This window comes from Coenobita brevimanus, chromosome 110, assembly GCF_032717465.1.
Source record: "Coenobita brevimanus isolate Jiangsu-jjx chromosome 110, ASM3271746v2, whole genome shotgun sequence".
NCBI classification, from domain to species: domain Eukaryota; kingdom Metazoa; phylum Arthropoda; class Malacostraca; order Decapoda; family Coenobitidae; genus Coenobita; species Coenobita brevimanus.
In genome coordinates this window covers 5,075,261-5,099,866 of record NC_137063.1, presented here as the reverse complement: position 1 = coordinate 5,099,866, position 24,606 = coordinate 5,075,261, and the positions used below count along the sequence as shown (strand labels likewise).

General features: G+C 48.4%; 1 non-coding gene across 1 annotated transcript; it reads left to right on the top strand.

Moving 5' to 3' along the window:
- The first annotated feature begins 278 nt into the window (after window positions 1-278).
- On the top strand, window positions 279-397 carry LOC145417661 (5S ribosomal RNA). The gene has a single exon (XR_013900526.1). It is a non-coding gene; the product is annotated as a 5S ribosomal RNA (ribosomal RNA).
- Window positions 398-24,606: the final 24,209 nt, after the last annotated feature.

The window sequence follows — 24,606 nt, the reverse complement described above, 5'->3', positions numbered from 1 at the left end:
AAACTTCGCTTACGTGAATTTCAAGAAATACACACAATGGTAAAGAAACAGTTAATGAAGTCCAAGGAAGAAATGACTGAATCATTTAATAAGAAGGCATATGACTCAAACATCGGCACAGGTGATATTGTCTATGACCTCATTTACACCAGAGACAATAAACTGTCACTGAAATTTGAAGGCCCATACAGGGTAATTAAGAGAAGAGCCATATACCACCAAGTATAGAGGATACAGTGAACCATCTCTTTTGGACATAATTTTGACAAATGAGGAACACTAACGGCCATACCACGTTGAGTACACCGCTTCCCGTCCGATCAGCGAAGTTAAGCAACGTTGGGTCTGGTTAGTACTTGGATGGGTGACCGCCTGGGAACACCAGATGCTGTTGGCAGCCCTACGTGTCAACTGGGGTTGGTGGAGGATTAGTGCCCCTCCCTGTAAAACAATTAACTCTAAGCCCTTGGCCACCCCGTTTGGGATACATGGCGTCTGGCAATGAATGAATGAATGAATGAGGAACACATGATAGATGAGGTTAATGATCCATTGGGTAAAAGTGATCACTGTGGAATCCTGTTTAAATTTGTTTGCTACATGGCGCAGTCAGAAAACAAGTCTGAAAACAAAAGAGATATCTTTAAAGGGGATTACAAGAAGATACAGGAAAAACTGCAACAACACAACTGGGAAGAGATTCTTAGTGACTTGAACATCGACAGTATGTACACCAGGTTTGTCAACATATTACATGCCCTGAGCAACGAATACATCCCACTGAGAAATGAGAAGCCCCAGAACAGAAAAAAGGTTCCAAATTGGATTTAAAAAAAAAAAAAAAAAAAAAAAAAAAAGGCATAACTTAGAAAGCATAAGAAATTCCACCGGTACAAGAAAACTCGGCGTAAAGAAGACAATGAGGTCTATACTAGAGAAAGAAACAAGACAACAACATTGCTGCACAAATATGAAAAGGAAACTGAAAGGAAACTGGCATGGATTTTAAGGATAACCCAAAGAGACTACACAGCTACATACGGAGGAAGCAGAAATTTTGAAAGTGGACAAAGCCATGGGACCAGACAAGATTCATCCCAAAATGCTGCAGGAATGTGTGGATGAATTAGTAACACCCATTAAAAATGATCTTCAATAAAAGCATGGAGGAGGGAATCATACCACCAGCATGGAAGAAAGCAGATGTGTTTCCCATACACAAAATGGGCAGCAGCAGGTTCCCTCAAAACCACAGACCAGTAAGCTTGATGTCACATGTATGTACCGTAAACTGGGGTGAATTCGGACGATTTTTTCATTTTTTTGTGCCATGTAATCTAGTTTTTAATTCAGTCCAAGATCTTAAGTACTGTATGTTGAGCTGGTCCACTAGGGTATCAAATCATAGCAGTACAAAATTTAAAATGTTTCATATATAATTATAGCAAATATAGTAATGGGTGTCCGAAATTGTACTCAAACTTTGGTGAATTCGGACACACTGTATAAATTCGTACATAAATAGAAAATGAATGCATATGACCACCCTGGGTTCCCAGTTTAGTCTCGGCCGTATGTGGGGCCATTTCGGACGCTCTGGGGCTTTTAAAAAAAATGTTCTTCCAGTACAAAAATAATGCCACTCCCTGACAAAATAAGCTAATGACTATAATGAGATATGAACACAAGAGCAGTTTTATTTTTTTCCTTGGTTTAAATAAAACATATTAGAACACATGTAGATAAGATAAATCTAGCTACAAACCTTAGTACTGTATATGGAACAATCATTTCTTGACTAATAATTTCGTTTTTGGAAGACTGATGGATTATAAGTTACAGGTGATATTTAACATGATTATTTGGCTTTACCAGTTTTTTGCTTGCCTTTTTCACTACGATAAGGACCTTGATCTCCACCAGTTCTTTTCTTAAATGTTCGAGTCATTGGGTGACCTTGTTTAAACAGGTAGTACCATAAAAGCTCAAGAGTATACCTGTAAATGATACATATGAACCCAATTACACACCTATCCACATCTGGCAAATTATAAGCAATTGTACATTGTAAAAAGTGTTACTTTTTCGTTCATACTTCCCCTGTCCGAATTCACCCCATGTCCGAACTGACTCCAATTTGCATTAAAATTTTAAAAATTTCATTAAATGCCCAGTTAAGAGATGAATGGACAAGATAACGCCAATTACTTACTTTGCACTTTCACACTACGCATGAAAGTACATCCGGGCACCGAAGATTTTCCTGCATCTATTCATTAACATTTCTGCCAAAGAAAGTTTGCCAATGTTACAGATTTTATTCTTTTTACATATGGTTGCTTTTTAGTATATATTTGGTATGTGTCACGTGATATATTAAGTATCTTTATACACGAACGTACAGTAAAGAATTACAAACAGTTGGGAGCAAACAGATTTCTAATATGTTTATTCATTAATTATTAATCAATTTAAACAACTTTTCCTTGCAATAATATCCGAATTCACCCCAGTTTACGGTACGGTAATGGAGGCCTGCATAAAAGATCACCTGTGGAAACACACAAAGAACAGTCTAGTAACTTGCAATCTGCATGGCTTCATTAAAGGGAAGTCGTGCTTGACAAACCTGATGGAGACTCTGGAGGACTGGAAAAAGGCAGTAGATGAAGAGGATGCAGTAGACTTTGTATATTTGGACTACCAGAAAGCCTTTAATACAGTCCCACACAAAAGACTATGCATTAAGCTATAAGGTTATGGTATCAAAGGAAAGGTGATAAACTGGACTGAGGACTTTCTAAGCAACAGAAGACAGAGAGTTGTGGTCAGTGGTGCGATGTCATCCTGGGCATCGGTCAAAAGCTGTATTCCACAGGGGTCTGCATTGGGTCCATTACTTTTCATATTAGGGTATTTGTCAATGATCTGCCACAACAAATACAGTCACAAATCAAGATGTTTGCTGATGACACAAAAGAGTACAGTAGAGCCACAGCAAAGGAAGACCAAGACATGTTACAAGAAGACATATTTCAATCATGTAAATAGTCAGATAAGTGGCTTATGATGTTTAATGTGGATAAGCGTAAAGTAATGCATATTGGCAGACAGAATGAGGGTATTTCAAATGAAAGAATGTATAGGAAATGAAGAAGTCCTGCATGAAATAAAAACAATGACACAGGTAAAAGATCTGGGGATCTATAGAAGGTAACAAATGACCTGAAGCCATCCAAACAGTGCCAAGTAACATCGCGATGAGGAGACTGAAGAATAGCTTGAAGCACATGGATGCATGTATATTCAAGAAAGTATATCCAGGGTATGTGAGAGTACACATGGAAACCTCAGTCCAGGCTTGGAGTCCCTACTTTGCCAAGGATATAGACATCTTAGAGCAAGTTCAGAGAAGAGCTACAAAGGCTGTAGTGGAAAGTAGTCACCTTACATATGAAGAGAGGCAGAAGTTTCTTAACTTGTATTCACTTTTTATGAGAAAGAGAGATCTAGCAGAAGCCTTCAAAATAACGAAGAAGCTAGAGAATGTAAACAGAGATCAACTGTATTCATAAGAAACAGGAGGGACAACAAGAGGCCATAGTTTCAAGATTAAGGAAATGAGAAGTTAACTCTTAGTAAGATCAGACTTTTTTACTCAACGAATAATGAATGACTGGAACAGGCTTCCTGAATACGTAATTCAAGCTCAATCCATTACTGATTTCAAGAACAGACTTGACAAATTTTGGAAAAGTATGGGATATGGGTATTCAACTAGACCTGGAGTCTAACAGCAAAACCCATAATACTGTAAGTGTAAGTGATTAAGTCACTATCAAGTGACAAAGAAAAAGAAATACTGGTACATATTCATCACTTAAAAAAAGGTCTCAAGAAACAACCCGTGTAGGCTGCACAGATTCTGAATTCGTATATATTCTGCCAACATCGCCATATCCACCGTTGATGTCAAATGCTGTGAACACATGTTTTACTTTCGGCGCTACTTCAAAATGGCATGTCCGGGATGTACGATTACTTTGGTAGAATTGTGTGTTATTTGCAGTGGTTTACATCAAATGCTTTCTTTAATATGCAGCCATTTGCTCATCAAGGACAACCAAACTGCAAGAAGTGGAACTCCACAAGTTCCTTCTGGCTGCAGATCCTCTGTATCCTTCTGCACATTAAGGCAACTTCCTTGTTTGTTTGGTTTTTTTTTGTTAGCTCAGGTTCTTACCAAGATGAGATTTGCCCTGATGGGTTTTGGATCTTCAGCATAACATTTCGTGCCAATCCCAATTTCAGAGGGAGTTAGGTTTGGTTAGGATGGATTAGGTTAGGTTAAAAGTATGGGGGGTCTGGAAGGGCAAAGTCCCCCCAGTTAGCTTAGGTTAGGTTTGGTTAAATCGCAAAGTTTTCCATAGCTTTGACAGCTATTAGTGTTTACTTTTGCACATACTGTATTTTAGTATGTCTGACACACTGACATGTCCAGTTGGAGTGATGGTAAAAAACGCAGGCAGTCAGTGAGATTGTTGATAAACACATGATGTGGGCAACCTGGCCATTTCCTTAAATACCAAAAAATAGGTATATTTTCTCTATTCTCAATTACTTCCTGAAGTTAACTGTGTTTCATATGGACCAAAATTAGTTACCATGAGATAATGAGTTTGTAACAAAATAAGTGGAAATGGCATGTCCATTTGGTAAAGAATTGCCCAAACAAAAGCTGACACAAAGGAATATTGCTAAAAACAACGGGAAAACATTAAAAAAACGCTTATTTACCACTCCGTAAATAAAAATAAAAAATAAGGCCATCAGGAACAGCTTTTGCCTACTTGGACTACTAAATTGGTAAGGTGCTCCTACGGCTTTAAGCGAATATCATACCCGACTATTCGCAACAATTATAAAAATCATGGGCTTTATACACCACAATAACCTGTCAGGCCAAAATAACCCCTACCATTAGTCAAACATGGATGTCTCAAACCAGTCACGGGGCTTCAAACTTCTGATACGGAACAATTCAACTACCAAAGCTCAAGGTGCACCAGTGATCATTAAACTGGACTCTTACCGTTCTCAAGTTGCTGGCTGTAAACTGATGTCACCCTGTATTTACTGTGTAATAGTAACCATCCCCAGCACCCACTCTCGAACCAGTCACAACACCATAAGCGCGGGAAAGAACTTATTTCTGCAAGTTTGAGGCTCACACGCCAGCCTCATGACGCTTACCGTCAGTACGAAAAATATCGCTGAAAAACGAAACGAGTCTTCAAGATTCGGTGTATATTCTCGCTGTTATGTACTTTTCCTAACTCCTAATATCCGGGGGTTTGGAATACGCAGAATGACATATGAGAATTTGAGATCAAGTTTGCATCATTTTATGGTATGTATTGTTACAATTATTGATCATGAATTCATGACAAGCGCAGACAGGTTTCACCGTTCATGAAAAAACACGCATGATTTTGAGGTATCCCGCTTACTTTTTTTTTTTTTTTTTGTAAGGATTCATATCAGCCAACATATTATCGTAACTTGTAATTGTAACAAGTATCACTGAACTGAACTGAAACATTATATTTTGTCTAGCTTCCAACATCATCATTTGTCTTATCCTTAACGAAAAAAATAACATCTGTTGCTTCAAGTAGGGTTAATGATGTAGCCCGTCAGGAAGCTCTGTTACCCTCACAGAATGTGGTAAAATCAGTAGATGTCTATCAACTATCCAGTGCATTGAAAACAGCTCTTAAAGTCCACTTAACATGGATTCCTTCCCGTGTTAGGATACCCTTCAATGAAAAGATGATGATTTAGCTCCTAAAGTTCTACTTTTGGCCTCTCCTGATATTAATGCTGCATGTAGCTACTCCTCCGTCAAAAATACGATCAACTCTCTTGTTAGTCATGATATTAAACGACAGCTTGATGTTAGCATAGCAAATTAAAATGCCCGCGACCGGACCTTCCGCCCCGCCACCCCCCACACCACCACCGGGCCACCACCCGAGGAGGAGATAACGGTCAGATTAGTGACCCGGGACAAGAGGGTCATCCGACCACCTCTGACCTGGGCCCCTTCTCCCCGCAACTACCTCAACACCAGGTGAGCCCAGACCCGCAACAAGTTATACGGCGGGTTAACCCTCGACAGCAGTGGGGTGGGACTGATACGTCAGTCCCTCGTAGTCTTGTGGTGACGACCACAACTTCACCCCAACGGGACAGGAGGTCCCTAGGTGAGCCACGGGGTGTTTCCACCTACTGCCACCGCGAGCCACGAGGAAGTCCCTTCCTCTGCCGCAGTAACCCACGTGAGCCACGAGGGGCTTGTCTCCTCTGCCACAGTGAGCCACGAGGGCGTAATACCCTCTGCCACTATCAGGACAGGAGGTCCTTTGACGAGGGAAGAGAGCCCTCTATAACAAATAGGGCAGGAGGCCCAATAGTGGATTGTACGGGGCTCACGCCCCTAGCCACTCTAAGGGTAAGAGACCCTCACACACCGCCACAAGTGGGTCCCAGTACCGATCAACCTGGTGCCACGGCAATTATAAAGAGAGAGAGTCGCCTCTGTGCTACCCTCCATAAGTGTAAGACAGACCACGGCCTCCGTGTGTCCTCTAGAGCCAGCTAACTCCTGCAGGAGTAGCCGGACACCACCCGGGGGAGTTACCCCTAAAGTGTCACCTGAACAGAGGCCTGGTCCCAGTCGGGACCTACCTCCTACCCCCGGGAAATTCTTGTCTTCCCCAGGTACCAGCGGGAGGCGAGGCCGCAGCCCACACCTGACGGCGCGTTCCTCGGTAGACTTCCGCAGTCCTCGGACCCCTAGGCGAGCCCGGCAACCCATCAACGCCGACCTCCCCCTGCCGCAGACCCTACGACGTCAGGCCCGTCTGCTACACCTGTTTGGCCCCAGTCCCTAGGGCCAACACAGACAGGCCTCCCTTCACAGTGACCAGAGGAGGGCCTATAACAGGTCGAGACCCCAGGCAAGAGGGTCTCCCTGCACCGTGACCAGAGGAGGACCTACAACAGGTCGAGACCCCAGGCAAGAGGGTCTCCCTGCACCGTGACCAAAGTGGGGACCTACACCTTACAGTGACAAAGTGATATCGCCCCAGAACCTCGGGCAAGAATAGTGACTTCCCCTTCCCTGTACTGATCCAGTGACAGAGTGAACCAGCGGGAATACACCAAAAAGTGTCCGTAAATACCTTCCCCTAACAAAGACTATAAGTTCTGGGTTCATCCGAACAGTGCTATCCCAAAGTCCAATCTAGAGTAGTCCCCCCCCCATTGTCAGTGTACGCACGGGCGAGAGTTGCCGCGCCGAGCCTAAACAGTGAACTCTAGTGCTCTACCTCCCTTGCTAACTTATAGTAATAATCCCTCCTCGGCTCATCAAGCCCAGACATCTCCATTGCCCCGACACGCTAAGACCTTTTGGACTTTGATACAAGTGAATCCCATCCACTTACGGACTCTTAACCTATTATAAAGCATAATTAAGGAGTGTGTGAATATCCCATATTACATTAACGTAACTCTGTATGTCTGTATCCTCTGTTTATAATACCATCCTATGTGATATTGTTAAGGTGTTGTAATTAAGGTAATAGATGTGTTAAAGGTGGACTGCCTAGTTTTTATGTCCTGTTCCCTTGTTAGTGCATTACTTCCGGTCCGGAAAAAGGACCCCGTTCAGTAGCTAGTGTCTTTAGTACGAGGAGTCGGCCTAAAAACACTCAGCATAACACAAATAGTGTTATGTATAGAGCCGGGGTCCACTTTCGAGACCGGAGCTAGAATACACAACGAGAAGAGCAGGATATGAAAACTCTAAGCAACAACCTTACACGTATATTATCCTAATTGCAACCTTCGTACAATATGGATGTGAGTTGTACACGACACACTATTTACTATCAACTGTGTTGGACACACAATAGACGGGTCCCCGGTCCCGACTGGTTGGTGCTTTCAAAGCTAGTATTCCGCTAGATGGCTCCACTGTTGCAGTAAACACATTCCCCGCACTGTTTAAAAAGCATATTTTTCTTTGTTAAATATCTATACTGTTGTGTGAAAATGTGGATCATGGTAATGTCATATGCCGAAATATAAATAATACAAATAGAACACGTATATATAACGTATCATGAAGTGTTTATATTTATCATAAACGGAAATTAAAATATCACTGATGGCATGTGATGGCAACCCGTCCTTCCAGTGACCCTATATTATTTAATTTCTGCTACATTTAGTGCAAATTTGGTTCTTAATACATTGTCTGTTCAGACTGTAAAGTACGCCTAGTGGGTATCTAGACTCATCCAGTTTCTGTGTGGGCAGAAATTTAATGTTGAGTAAATACTGGCATTCAACATTTTGCTCGCTTCCTTCACGCATGCGCACCACAAGACAGTCCCGTGTTTAAGTCTTTTCACGAGGGATGTCATCATGTCAAGTTTCCATGAAAAATTTTATTTTGATGGCGTGTAATGTCACGGATTCACTCAGAGTAGAAACAAGCTAAATTCATAACATTCGTCATTGGTTCATAAGTGACTATGTACAGGCAGTGTGTTTCACTGAGCGATATCTTTGTGTAATTGTCATTCCCACATCTTGCCTCTCTAGCTCTTAACTAAGCTACGCTCATTTCTCATGTCCCTGTACCCGACGTTGGTTACATTACTGTCGTAAATGGACACACCCACAAACACACATAGTTCAGTAATGTGAGTTCCTGACTGTTGAGCGGAGAGAGAGACACCTTCCCCTGCAGCTTCCTTGCACCATGAGTGAGTCATATTCATATGTATCATTGTAGCGTTTTGTAAATAAAGTGTTACAGTGAAGTTTTATCTTTTTCTGTTGAGAACTAGTGGTTATTTTAATTTTTACATTTCGCCAGGTGCCTACCGAATAAATACCTTAAGGTCATCTTATCATCAATATCTCACACACATTGCCCCCTCTTGGCAAGTCCCTAATGGTATGGTCATGTGAGAACTGTCTCCAGGCCACCTGTCCACACACATATGTTTGTAAGATCTTCCACTGACTGAGTCAGTAGCTTGTGCACATACCAGTCCTCTTGACCTGGATGCAATCTCACTGGGGGTAGACATTTAAGAGGATGCAGTAGTATTTACTCGTCATGTGTTCTCACGTTTGCATATATATATATATATATATATATATATATATATATATATATATATATATATATATATATAATCGTGAATACTGAACTTGACTCCGTGTGAATCTTTTGGATCACTTGGAGGCGATGTCTTGGCTTGTCTACCTTCCACAGTCGTCTGTCCTCGGTGAGACCGGGCAAAGAATGACGCGTAAACAATCTTGGTTTTGGGACGGTTCCTCAGACCGGATGATTTATGATGGTGAATGCCAGTATTTACTCAACATTAAATTTCTGCCCACATAGAGACTGGATGAGTCAAGATACCCACTAGGCGTACTTTACACTCTGAACAAACTATGTATTAAGAATCTAACTTGCACTAAATATAGTGGAAATTAAATAATATAGGACCACTGAAATGGCGGATTGCCATCACATGCCATCAGTGATATTTTAATTTCAGTTTATGATAAATATAAACAATTCATGATACGTTATATATACGTTTTCTATTTGTATTATTTATATTACGGCATATGACATTACCATGATTCACAATTTCACACAACAGTGTAAATATTTAACAAATAAAATTATGCTTTTTATACAGCCCGGGAATGTGTTTACTGCTACAGTGGAGCCATCTGACGGAATACTAGGCTTTTCAGAAGCACCCCATTGTAATGTTAGGTGTTTTTGGGTTGGCTTCCCGTCCCTGTAACGCCTAGTGTGTAGCTGGGTTCTCTTTCTAGACCGGAGCTTAGACAAATGGGAGAGAGGCAGGACACAGAAACTCAAGGCAACAATTGCACGTGTATTACACGTGTATAAATTCTACAGTGGAACGAGTAGATGTCACGAATACAGATACACTTGACAATTATAATTCTTAGTCCTAGAAATGGGTTATTATATAGTATCGCGCAGGATACTACAGAGATCAAGGTCGGGTAGGGTGAATAGCACTTACGGCAGAGGTTTATATTGTTATGCTGGGTGTTTTTAGTCGGACCTCTCGTCTCTTAATAACACCAGCGACTGAGCGGGGTCCTCTTTCCGGACCGGAAGTAAAGCACCCACAAAGGAACAGGACATAAAAACCAGGCAGTACACCTTAACACATCTATTGTCTTAATTCCTACACCGTTACAATATAAACAGAGAGATATTGGATATGCTTAGGGACAGGAACACAGAGTTAGCCTTTAATACAAATGGTTACAGTTACACTCAAGATACGTCACTTTTCACTTATACATGAATATTGGACTCTGATATTACAATACCCGTATACTGTTTCTAAGCAGAATTGGCATTTTATATATATAGTTCGAAACACCAGGAGAGGACGGGACCAAAAGTTAAGGGAATGAATATTACCATAAATGGGTAGGGTGCGGGTCGCGACACTCGAGAAAGGCACTTAGTCTCGGTAACACTAGTTCACAGGTCTTTGATGATTCCCGCACACCACTGATCTTGGCCCACGATTTGTTTACGTCCTCCTGTATATAACTGTTGTTATTTTTTTCTGCCAAGTATCGGGTCTCCATACACTATTGGTAACTTTAGTCACATATTATTTGGGCCTTCTCTCTGTCACTAATCACTGTGCACTTCTATCTCGACTGTTCACGACACTAGAGTTACAAAGGTCACTGTACACCCGTATTTTCCTGGGCATCACCTGCTGCGTGTCCGAGGCGTGAGAGGGGGGCCCTACGGGAAGCCCTCCTGCAGGGGGCAACGTACTGCCCGCAAGGGCGTCACTGCCCGGGTCGTAGTCGTCGTTGGGGTGCAGGGAGGCCCTCCTGGCTGGGGGCCTCGACCTGAGAGGAGGCCCTCACACTGGAGCCTCGTCGGTGGGGTACAGGGAGGCCCTCCGGTCTGGGGGCCTCGACCTGAAAGGTGGCCCTCGGGACTAGCGCCAAACAGCTGCAGGAGGCGGGCCTGGTGCCTCTGGCTCCGAGGAGAGAGAGAGCCTGGGTTGTCTGGGCCTGGGGGCTGCTGGTCAGGCCTGGAAGTTTGGGGGCTGCGACGGCCTACAGGAGAGAGTGCCATCAGGGGTGAACTGCGGCGCCGCCTCTGTCGGGTGTCCGTCAGGGACAAGGACCTCCCAGGTGTAGGTGGTAGGGCTTGGACCAGGCCACGCCACCACTCCGGCAGCACCTCCGGGGAACCACTCCTGTAGGGAGACAAAGGGCGTCCCACGCAGCTGAGAGGAAAGGGGTCGGCCGCGCAAGGGACTTCCTGCTTCGGGAGGGCCTTTGGAATCACGAATGAGGGGCATACGGTGGCCGTTCCCTCCCCGTCACGTACAGTGGACGTGAACGTGGTTTCGTGACTCCTAGGGGTCGCAGCTGAAGGGCGTACGGTGGCCACTCCTTGCCCCACACGTACTGAGACAGTGCTGGCGGTGCTGCTCCCGAAGGAGGAAAAGGCAAGAGAGGGGTGCACGGGGGCAGCGCCCTCTCCGGTGTGTGCTGAGGCCATAGCCGAGGGTCTACTTACCCTGGCACGCACAGTGGCCATTGCCGTGGGCCTGCCTGCCTGCTGGGAAGTAACTGAAGGGCATATGGTGGCCGCTCCTTCCCCGTCACATACGGTCGCTGTGAACGCGGTGTTACTCCCGTAGGAGGAAAATGCAGGAGAGGGGTGCACAGGGGTAGCTCCCTCTCCGGTACGTACAGAGGCTGTAGCTGAGAGTCTACTTACCCTGGTACGTACAGTGGCCATAGCCGTGGGCCTGCCTGTCATTCGGGAAGTAACTGAAGGGCGTACAGTGGCCGCTCCTTCCCCGTCACGTACGGTGGCCATGAATGCAGTGTTACTCTCACAGTAGGAGGAGATAGTGGATGATAGGCATACAGTGGCCACTCCCTCCCCGTCAAATACGGTGGCCATGATCACGGTTCCACTATTCCTGTCTCTGCCAGTCGAGACGCGTTCAATAACTAATGCCCCGAGGCTGTCCCCAGGGGTGGCTGTGACTGAAGGGCGTAAGGCGGCCGCTCCCTCCCCCTCATGTACGGTGGCCGTGATGGCGGTGTTACAGGGGGAAAACAACTGAAGGGCGAACAGTGACCGGTCCTTCCCCAGTACGTACGGTGGCCGTACCGCGGTGTTGCCTGGGACTGACTCTGGATCAGTCCCACCCCGAACCTGGTGAAGGCTGCCCCGCTCGCAGGGTCATTGTCTCTTCCCGTTTACCTGGTGTTGTGACAGTTGCGGGGAAGAGGGACTCCGGACAGGAGTGTCCTGGTGACCCTCTTGTTCTGGGTCACTAACCCTGCCATAGTGTCCTCCTGGGGTGGTCGTGTGTGGTGGCTTGGTGGTGGGGTGGGAGGTGGTGGGGTGAGTGGTCCGGCGGTGGCTGGTATTTTATATATATTATTGTTGCAGGAAGTCCAGGTTAGATACTTGTGGAGTGGGTGGCACTATTTCAATGTTGGTAACTAAAATGAGTGAGCTACAGCCTAGTGCCCCCAGAAACTCCCCGACAGGTAACATGCGTGAGCTACAGCATAGTGCCCCCGGAAACTCACCGACACCCCCACCTGGACCCCACAGAGGAGCCGCAGCTGAACCGCAGGATGCAGTGCGACAACAGCACAAGTCAGCCCGGGCCGTGCACCCTTATGACACTCAGCCTCCTCACCGTCGCCCTAGCAGGAATTTAACACTACCTTCGGGGAGAGGTACCGCCAGATCAGATCGGCGTGGAGCTGCCTATCCAGCTCCAAACAGCGCCCCTCAGGAGTTGGCTGTAGCCACTCCTGCCTTCAACAGGAGTGTGTCTGTAGCCTCTCCGAAGGTGTCTTCTCCTTTGGGACGGCCGATAGTCGCCTGCCCCTCGTAAGGGAATCAGTGTCTCACTGACCTGAAGGTAATCAGGAAATGGCCGATAGCCGCTCCTGTCTTCGTCAGAAGGTGTTCTTCCAGAGATGGCCTGTAGCCACCCTACACCCCCTCCTGCAGGAGACAGCCTATAGCCGCTCCTCCCTCTGGCAGAAGGAGACGGCCTGTGGCCGCTCCCGCCTTCATCAGACGGCCGATAGCCACTCCGAAGGTGCTGCCCCCGAGTCGGCCTGTAGCCGCTCCTCCCTCCGGCAGAAGGAGATGGCCTGTGGCCGCTCCCGCCTTCGTCAGATGGACGATAGCCACTCCGAAGGTGCTGCCCCCGAGTCGGCCTGTAGCCGCTCCTCCCTCCGGCAGAAGGAGATGGCCTGTGGCCGCTCCCATCTTTGTCAGATGGCTGAGCCACTCTGAAGGTGCTGCCCCCGAGTCGGCCTGTAGCCGCTCCTCCCTCCGGTAGAAGGAGATGGCCTGTGGCCGCTCCCATCTTTGTCAGATGGCTGAGCCACTCTGAAGGTGCTGCCCCCAAGTCGGCCTGTAGCCGCTTCCCCTCCCTCCTGTAGGAGACAGCCTGGAGCCGCTCCCACCTTCGACAGACATCCGATAGCCGCACCGAAGGTGTCCAGAGGTGCACTGATTCCCCCACTCAGGCCACAGGCGGTAGCCAGGCCTTGGCGCCTCATAGTCGCGCCCTTGGGCAGCCACGGCCAGTAGCCTGGCCCCACGGCCAGAGAGAGGTGAGGGCAGTGTTACCGCCCTAGCATGAGACAAGTGCCAGGACTCCCGATGCCCGATGCCCCAGAGAGGCCCTACAGCCTCCCCCGGCCTCTGCTCCCCATGCCTGGCCCTGGAGAAGACCCACCTGACGTACCTGATTCAGGTTGGTGCTGCAGCCCCTCCCTGATGGCGCCCCTTGACTCTGGGGGCCGCAGTCCTAGGGTACTCCAGGCCCTCCCCAGGACGCCCAGGCGAGATCTCTTCACGCCCCGATGGCAGAAGACCTTCACCTCCGGCCGAGACCTGAGCCAGAGATTTCTGGATCTGTTTGGTCCCAGCCCTGAGGGCCACACCCCTGCACCCAGCCCAGAGAATACGGGCCCCTTCGCCACCTACAGCCTCGGACGAGAGAAGACGCCCCTGCGAGTCGTCCCGTGTCCTCTTGGTGCGCCTTCCCCTGGCAGTGCCCCTGTTCCGGCAGAATTGTCACCGGCGTGTCTCCCCGCCGCCCCCACCGTATAAGTGACTTATGTTAAGTGTGATCTTGCTCCAAAGTTAGTGTAACAGTGATACAGTGACTTAGTATATGTCGAATAACAGGGTAAGTGTTTAGGAGAAGATAGCAGTTGAATATGCGTTATCACGGGGTGGATTAATAAGGACCAGTGCAGAGACTAAGTTCTGGTGAATCAGACTCACGAGTGACGCCCTTGTATAAAGTCAGTAAGACTCCGAACACGAGAGAATTCTCCTTGGTAAAATATCCAAATGTCTTTTGCTACCAGGAAATAGTGAAAAGAAAGTGTTAATAACACTCTCTCGCTTGTATTACCATAAACATATTGAGACTCTCAGTGCCTTCCACCCTCCCTTAATAAATCTTCTCTCAGCAGTCGGTGTGTACATAAGAACCTGGACTAGCAATATAATCAATTATCAAAATCCCCTTGCTACCAGAAAATACTAAGTCAGAATCTGTAACATCAATTCCCTCCTAATATTACTATAACTATAATCAGACCCTCCGTGCATCACCCCTCGCCCCCCCTCCCCCCCGTGTGAGACCCATTCCTACTCTCCCACATGCACCGCGACCATGTGTTCCAAGTAAGCCTGTGCACTAAATCTAGAGTGTTAGCATCAGTGTCTGTTAAGCTAGTATCCTGTGAGATATTGATTATCTAGTTAATCCTCTCGTCGTCGATGACGCGCAGCAGGTCTTTTGGGCCTTTCCGCGACTATCTACGATGACGCGTTTTACGTCCTCAAATCACAAAAACTTACGTCAAAGTAAAAGTTTTCGGCCGATCTGTGTCATCTTTGGAAGTGTCCTAGTTCCCGCGCCTCTCGCCAAAAGTAATGACTAGGCAACCTCGGGGCCCGAGATGCGCGGCAGCATGGGCGAGATGATTAGTAACACGTCAGCTGTCAGGCAGGAAGGTAGCGCGCGGCTGGGGATTTAAATTTTACTCTCTCAACCCCGTCCCAGGACTTGCGTCATATTTCACTGTACCAATAGTGCTTGTGTGTCGTTTTTGGGCACTATTGTGATTAGATTTTGTGTTTGTAATAGGGAACTAGGTTTTGGTGAATCAGTCGTGCCCGTTATTCTACCGTTGGCCCAACGAAGATACTGGTAAGGCTACCCTGTTTATCGGCGTTTCCCAGCAACTACGCTGCCTCTTCTCTGCACCCAATGTGAGTATTCAACATTTGAATAACAGTGATAGTGATGCAGGTGAATGTAGTGTGCAACAGCGAGTGAGGAAAGACATGGTGAAACGTTTAGCTTAGCTGAGGGAGGCGGGAAACCGCTTGACGACACCGCGTTGTCAAGAACGGAATATTTTCCAAGGTGTGGATGAAGTCCTTGTTTTATGCTGATATATGGTGGACAGTGTTATTGTGCAATAGATAGGAGTATAGTGCAATGAGTGTAAGTGATGAAATAATGGCTAGAGCAGGAGTCAGTTTCGCATTACAGCCAGGGCAAGCAGTTGTGAGTAGAGGAAATACAGTAGGTTTTTATAGGAATATTTGCTTTTATCATATTGTTATATTTATTCCGTATGCTTTCTGTGTGAAATAAAGCATGAGTGTTATTGGTAGGTTTATCGTATGCTTGTGTGGATGAATGTAAACACTTCACCACATGATCATAAAAAAATATCGTCTGCGAAACCTTAGGTATCGCAGATGTGACATACAGAGCACGATCAGGAACTGTTGTGGTGAAAATATAATGTATGTTTCATAAAATGATGGATTTCATTATGTGTATTGTGAAAATATCATAAACACTGCAGCGTCTTCTCTGCTACACCTTATGAGACAGGTAAGTGTCACGTATATCTCTTTTGGTGAAGTGTACTGTGTTTCCTATGTATTGATAAACTGGCCTATGTTTTATGTGAAAAGAAAGTGAAAAAGTGACGCACGTCCTCGTAAGGAACAAATGCATATATATATATATATATATATATATATATATATATATATATATATATATATATATATATATATATATATATATATATATCTTTTGGTGAAATGTACTGTTTCCTATGTATTGATAAACTGGGCTATGTTTTATGTGAAAAGAAAGTGAAAAAGTGACGCACGTCCTCGTAAGGAATAGCAGGTTTTGTTCACCTGAGTTAGCACAAAGGTAGCGAAATGCAACGCGAGGTTAGTTGCAAGTGCATTTACATTTTATTATTGAAATATAATCTGTTTCTTATAAAGAGATATATTTGGTTATGTATTTATGGGAGAAATAGGTGTCACCCACATACACATACACACACATACACATGCACACACATACACATGCACACATACACATACACACACATACACATGCACACACATACACAGACACACACACACATGCACACACACATACACATACACATACACACAGACATGCACATACACACACACACACACACATAAACACATATACACACAGATACACACACACACACACACACACACACACACACACACACACACACACACACACACACACACATTACAAAACTCCTCTCCCAACCGATGTATATATATATATATATATATATAAATATATATATATATATATATATATATATATATATATATATATATATATATATATATATATATATATATATATATATATATATATATATATATATTATCTTTTTACCTCTTTCTGTCAGTATATTTACGTATACATATATGTTGTTATTTACCTCAACACAAATGACAGGGAAATAAGTTCTGTTTCTGTTGCTAGCAACAGGTGTTGTGTTCATTTGTGGTTTCCGAGAGGACTAAAAACTAAAAAGAAGTAATTATATAAGATAGTTGTTGGTATAAAATCGAAGAAACCGTAGCTATCAAGCATAAAACATGTTCGCGGGCTAAGGGAAAATCAGTGCGGCTGCCCGCGGTTCAGCGCACTGCAAAATACACCATAGTTTATTGCAATTTTCTCGAGAACTATAAGGGCTAGGATTACCGTACTTGTCTTAAATGAAAGCCAATGAAATTCTGCATCGGATAATGAAATAAAAACCTATTGCTCTCACTGAAAATTCGCCACAAAATCTCTCCGATTATAAAAGTTGTACTCTGTCGAACCAGAGTTTTTACTTTATCGCTTATTACTTGAAGACCATACCTCGTATTAAACTGGGACACCCGGCATTCGAAAGCTAATAAAATTCTCTTTCGATTGATGGTATAACATGTAGAGATTGATTCGTAAACATTCGACATATGATGTTGGGAAGTGAAATCGGCGTCACGAATGTTTATTCTCAGCTTCCTAACTTCTGTATAGTTTATTTTTTTTTTTTTTTTTTTTTATCGTGTAGAACAAACATCGGCGAGTACCATATGTGGCTATGATGGGAAAATAAATATTTTTGGGTCATGAAAATAAGCCGAGAATACACATTATCGGAGCGCGCGGCCGCGGGGGGGGGGGGAGATTGTCACACCCGCGAAAACTTAAAAACTTATGCGAGAGCGAGGGGGTTAAGGTTTTATTATCCACCATATATTGTGTTGTACTATCTGCTGTTTTTGTCCTGTGTCTGACTGTAGTAATATACGTGTAAAGGTTATTGCCTGGAGTTTTTGTGTCCTACCTCTCTTTATTGCACTAAGCCCCAGTCTCGAAAGAGGACCCCGTTGCACGTTAGGTGTTCTAGGACCGAGGAGTCGGGCCTTTTTCACCTAGCATTACAGTAACTATTACTTTAACACTGGGGTCTCGGTATGATCTTAGTGTGATGCGGCGTTACTAGATGGTAGCTTATTCACTGTAATCGACCCGTGTTTCACTGTTTGGCCGTGTTCACGGTTTCACTGTTGTTTTTATGTACTCCACCACTTTTATCTCGTCACTGGCGTTTTGTCACACTGACTACCTTTATATGGTTAATTCACTGCTCTGCCTTCATGTCCCTAATTCACGGACACTGTGCTTTCACTGTCATTCCTTTCGGGTCTGGGCATCTTAGCGGTCAGGTACAAGGGCGGCGGAAGTGGCCCAGTCTCCCTACTGATGGGGCTGGGTACCACCGGAGGCCTGTGTTTAGGGGCCATGGGATCACGCATAGGGGCATCCTCTCTCGTCCGGGGCTGTGGGTGGCGAAGGGCCCCGCGCTTTTGGGGCTTGTGGCGGGAGTATGGCCCTCGGGGCTGGGGCCAAATAACTGCCTGAACTTCTCATTCAGGCACCTGACGGAGGACAAAGACCTCCGGCATTTGGGTGTAGGGAGGTCCCGTCCGGGAGTCCTGGGGGCGGTCTGGAGGTCCCGAGGGCTGCGGTTCCCGGTGTTCAGAGACGTCGTTAGGAGGGGGCTGTGGCGTCGGCCTATGTTGGGGTCCGTCAGGTGGGTCCTCTCTGGATCCGGCTGCAGGGAGACGAGCTTGGTGGAAGTCACGGGGCCTCTCTAGTACTCCTCCAGGCTGGGAACTCCCTCTGGGTCGTAGGTTGATGAGCAGGAGTCAGCACCTGACAGAGGAGCGGCTACCAGCCGTCTCCTGCCATAGGGCCCAGCTACTGGCCGTGGCCTTCTGAGAGTATGGCTGCAGGCTGTTGCTAAGGCCCAGCTACTGGCCGTGGCCTGGGGAGAGGAGTGGCTACAGGCCGACTCAGGGGCACCTTCAGAGCGGCTACCAGCCGTCTCCTGCAGGAGGGTTGAGAAGCTACAGGCCGTCTCTCAAGGGGCACCTTCAGAGCGGCTACGGCCGCCTCCTGACGAAGGTGGGAGCGGCTACAGGCCACCTCCTGACGAAGGTGGGAGTGGCCACAGGCCATCTCCAGTTTGCCTCCGGAGTGGCTACAGGCCGTCTCCTGTAGGAAGGTCGAGCAGCTACAGACCATCTTGTTGGGGGCACCTTCAAAGTGGCTACAGGCCGTCTCCTGACGAAGATGGGAGCAGCTACAGGCCGTCTCCTGCAGGAGGGTTGTGCGGCTACAGGCCGTCTCGTCAGGGGCACCTTCAGAGCGGCTACAGGCTATCTCCTGACGAAGGCAGGAGTGGCTACAGGCCATCTCCTGTTTTCCTCCAGAGCGGCTGCAGGCCGTCTCCTGTAGGAGGGTTGAGCGGCTACTGGCCATCTCAGGGGTGCTGACTGGAGCTGGAGTAACAGCTCCACCCCGATGTTGGTTGGGGATGGCTCGCCTGGAAGATAGTCTTGTATTCCTGCTATGGTGGCGGCGGGCGAGCTGCTGGTCATAGGGGCGCGTGGCCCGGGCGGATTTATGTAGTTGTCGCCCTGAGTCCCAGCGCACTGTCGGTGCTCCTCTGTGGGCTCCTTCTGGGGGTGTTAGGTCGCCCTCTTTGGCACTATACTGCATTTTAGGTATCACGCAGGATACTAATCAGTCAGAAGGACGCTGGACGGACACTGCACAATGAAGGGTATTAGATCACACTCAGTTTGTTGCCTGGATTCTGGCATCAATCTGAATGTCTCACCATATATCACACAGTGGTAAAAGCACTAATACAACACAGTATACACACATAAGACACGTAGGCATACTACATAGTCACTAGGGCACTAGTTCGACAATGTACATTTATGTATCACGAGCACTACAGTCATTATAGTTCTGAGCAGTCACTATTACACTGGGCAGGCCAGGGGACTCCAGCTAGACTGCAGGGGCCGGGTGGTCTTCAGGTGTCAGCCAGGTGTTGCAGGGATCCCGTCAGGTGTCCCTTCTCTCATGGACCACGGGAGCACGGTGGCTCAGTGGTAGAGCATCGGATTCGTGATCGAGGAATTGCTAGTTCGAGCCTCGCCTGGGACTGCCATGCCAGGAGTGGTAGCGTGCTCCTGTAACCTAACGGGGCTTTATGGCCATAGTTGCCTAGCTTGAGGATTAAATCCCTCTCATGGGCCACGGGATGACCCTCAAAGGTGACGTCGTCTGCTGGGAGCTGTGGTCGGGCGTGGTGGGAGGCCCTCTACTCGTGGGGCCTGGCGGAGTGGTCTGGTCCTTGGGACTCAGACCCAACAGCACAAGCAGGCGTGCTTGTCTGTGCCTACCCTGGGGAGAAGGTCGCTGTCACCTGGGGCTGGAGAGGTTGTGCCCCGGGGTTGTAGGGGCACCTTGGGGAGTCTGGTATCTGCGGTCTCCCTTCTGTCAGGCCGCCATCAGAGTCAGACTGCGACGTTGCATCCGGCAGGAGTCTGTCAGGTGGCTGTCTCCCACGGGTGCTGGCTGGATGACACATTTCCTGGGGACAGCACAGAACCTTGCCACACTGTCTCCAGGCAGAGAGGTTCCTCCTGGGGGCTGCCTCGGTGGAGAGGGGCGGAGGAACATCCTGCTTGGCTACAGGAGGGGCGAGCCAAGCGAGGGTCGTCATTCGCTGGGGAATTCACAGGGGGTGAGAGGCCTGGTGGTGATGCCTGTCCCTGGTGCAGCTGGAGGTCATTGCCGAGGTCCTGTAGGAGACAGGGGGAGGGCGGCTAGAGGCCATCCCTTCCCTGTCAATGCAGCTGGAGGCCGTCACCTGGCCACAGGTGCGGCTGGAGGCCATCACCTGTGTCCTGCAGGGGAGTGACGTCCAGTCGAGGTGTGGGCGGAGGCCGTCACCTGCCTGCTGGTGCGGCTGGAGGCCATCACCAGTGTCGTACTCCCACAGGCAGCTGCAGAAGGAGAAGGGGTGTACCTAGCTCTCCCCAGATGCAGCTGGAGGCCATCGCTGGTTTCTGCAAGGGTGGGGGGGTCTAGCAGCACCTGAGCGGCTGGAGGCCATCTCTATAGTCGTGCTGCTGCATGGAGGCTGTCACGTTTGGTGTGCAGCTGGAGGCCGTCACGTTTGGTGTGTAGCTGGAGGCCATCTCGTTTGTGCAGCTGGAGGCCGTCACGGGGATGCTGTTTGGGACTGGCTTTTCAGCCCCACGCTGAACCTGTTGAGGGCTAGTCCAGTCAGACGGTAATGCGCGTGGACTGCAGCACTCCCGCTGGGTCTGTTCTGGGGAACAGGGGCGCAAGGTAGTTGGGGACATATGTCCGTATTGCCCTGACATCGGGCATGCCCTCAAAGCCCCTTCGTGGTCACCTCCTGGGGAGGTGTCACTCTGTCCCGGTGGTGCTCAGTTGCCATGGTCGATATTCCACCAGTCTGGGGGGAAGAAGTCATGTCCCCGTGACTGGAGGTAGTAGGTCCTGGTGGTGGTGGTGCTGTAGGCAGGTGTCCGGTGCTGCAGGAGGGTGGTCCAATGTGAGGTGAGTATGTTCAGATCCTGGTGCAGGACGTAGGTGATGTAGAGGGTGAAGGCTTGATGCATTGTATGGAGTCACAGAAGGTGGCGGGGCCCATGGACACATTGCTTCCTTCTGTAGGTTGAGGCCCAGGTGACATGCCATACCTTCATGGTTGGTGGTGGCTGGTGTTCGGCATACCTTAGCTGAATGCTGGCATCTGGTGAGGTGGAGGAGATTTTATGTGGTCAATGAGGGTAGGTGCGGCTGTTTTCCATGGGGATAGAGACGGGTGGAGGTTTCCGTTGAACTTGGTGTAGCCTGAGTGTTATGGGGAACGAGATACCTAGTTCTTTCTAAGGACCTGAATTAAGGGGAGAGATGTTAGTACGTGTTGTTCCCAAAGTGGGCAATCAGGGAGGCTAGAAGTGACCCGAGAAAATCGGGACAGCAAGGTGGTCTATTGTTGTCGCCGGGATCTCCTTTCCAGGTGTAGGGGGAAGGGGATTGAAGTGGCGTGTGAGAAGGAACACAAGGGGTGGGATCACTACGGGGGTCATGGCATCTTGCAGCAGTTGCTCTTGGTCAGGAAGACATCGAAGTTTCCCCGATGAACTGCGTTGAGCCAGTTCCATAAGTAAGGAGTGATGTCGTTACTGCTCTGGAGCTGAACTGCATTGAGCCAGTTCAGTAGGGATGTCTCATAGGTCTCGGCTCAGGATATGTCATGACCGTTCAGGAGCAGAGCTGCATTGAGCCTGGTCAGAGAAGCACCAAGCCTTCCCTGGAGCACTGCCTTGAGCCAGTGCTCGACTGATGAGTGCTGGCAGTTTGCAGTACTTAGGGCTCTGGCTACAACGACGGGTGAGTTTTGGCTCAGGGTGAGAGGAGCGCTCAGTGGCGGTGTGGGTGTGGTCTCTGCATGCCTCTTGAAAAATCCGTGCGGCGAGGTGAGCCGGACACCACCAACCCAGGAGGAGAGTACAGAGGAGTGATACCCACCCCACTAGGAGATGACAGGGAGGCTGGTTCACCTGTCACAGCTTCCGGACTAGAGCATCTTATATCCCTCGCGCCCCAACGCCCATCTTCCCCGCAGCCAGACCACCCAGCAGTATGCAGGAAAAAGACATTACACTCTGGCAGAGGGAGTGGGTGGGACTTGGAAAGACAAGCTCCCAAGCAGACACTTGGATGCTGAGTCCCCTGGATCGGCCTCCTATTTGATAGAGGACTCAGGAGGAGCCTCAAGGGCTGCTATCCGCCACCAGGAGCAGTGGACGCGCCATCGCCGTCCATTAGTGCTGTCTCCGGGACAGGAGTCCCAGAACCAAAGGCCAGAGAGCAGCCTCCGTCAGAGCTGTGGCAAGAGCCAGGTGTATCCATCAGGCACCCTCTCCCTGCTATCAGAACAACAGCCGGAGTGCAGCCTCTGTCGGAGCTGTAGCAATAGCCAGGCATATCCAACGGGTGCCTTCCCCCTGCCATCAGGGGCTGTGGAGTCCGGAGAGTCGGTCCCTGACCGCTCTCCCTAGGTCCATCCCCAGGCTCCGGTAGAGGCAGGCACCTCCCGCCCCAACCACCCCTCCAGTGGCGAAGAGAGGTGTCCCTCTGCCCATCCCTCCCCACCAGAGGACGACTCCTGTCTCTTTTCAGGGACCCCATCATAGGCCAGAGCAGACGTGACGTCCCTGACAGTCAGTGTCCTGTCCCTGCAGCCCCCGGTGTTGTTGGACTCCTCCAGGGTGAGAGGCAGCAGCTCACAACTGATGGCCTCCTCCCGATGGCGAGACTGCAGCCCCTCTCGGACAGCCGCCCCAGCAGGATGCCCCAGCAGCTCACCCCGGGCGCCACCCTCTCCATGCCCGACCCCAGCTCTTGGCCTCCCTGGGTCCTCTCCCAGAACCCCAACTACGACAAAGGGCCAGTGCCAAGCAGCACACCTCCTGGCCCTCTTCGGCCTTAGCCCTGAACGCCCGCCCTCCTGCCGGGCTCCTGCTGCTAGGGAGCCGCCCCATACACCACCCACTTACTCTGCGAGGACTTGTGGCGACCCTGCGGAACACCACCCTGTACCACTCACCGGGCGCCCCACCTCCCATGCCGAGTCGACACCTGAAGCTCCCGGCATAGCCCTTCCTGTCCCATGGGCCTGTCCTCCACTCTGCCAGAAATGAGTAGCAGATTCCTGTTGGTGCCCCTCCCAAATCCCTCCCCAGTGTCTTGGCCCTCATGAAGGTCCTCCCCCTGTCCCCAAGCCCTAGTGATACTCTCTCTCTCAACCCTCCCCAGTGTGACTCGCCCCAGTGAACTATGCTGCTCGCGCAGAGTGCCCGACACCCATATAAGGGACGGTTTCCCTACAGTTCCCCCCCCCCCGTGTTACTCGCTCCCTCACGGAACCACAGTCCCCACTGTGGTCCTCCCCAGTGTCCGCATCCCTCCCCTGTCCCACTCTCCCCAGTGTACTCACCCTCCCCATACCCTCCACCCCCCCTCCCATAGCGGTCAATGCGAGGTAGTGTGTATTTCCGTCCCCTGTATCGTGTGTGTAGAATAAGGATAGCTAGGACACTATCCATGCCATTTGGATGCATTATATTATCTAGGACCTCGTGCCTGTCATTCAGACACCTACACCAGGGGGTCAGGCTACATAATTGACTCAGACGGTACACACCTGTCGTACCTAGTGCCCAACATTATATGACCTCTCCCCCATAAAGTATGTAAGAACTAAGACTAGCTAGGGCCTCGTAACTGTCACACGGATACATTGTATTAGTTAGGATCTCGTACCTGTGACACAGATACTTAGATCTAAGGACCGGAGATATGCTGTCCAAGTTATCAGAGCGAGGATATACTGTGTATTGTCTGTCATCCGTGTGCAGCCTTGCTTGTAACCCTGTGTATCAGGAAGGTGTAATACCATGTAAATGGTAAGACTTGCTGAACTAGGTAGAGAGTAATTATTGTATTTGTTATTCTGAGTCATTGCAGTTCCTTTGTTTTGATCATAGAATCTTGTGTGTATTTGCCTTGTGTCAATATATAAGTGTACTTTTGATCCGTGGTGTTTGTATTTTCCTTCCTTGCTGACACTGACCTGGTCGGGAATAAA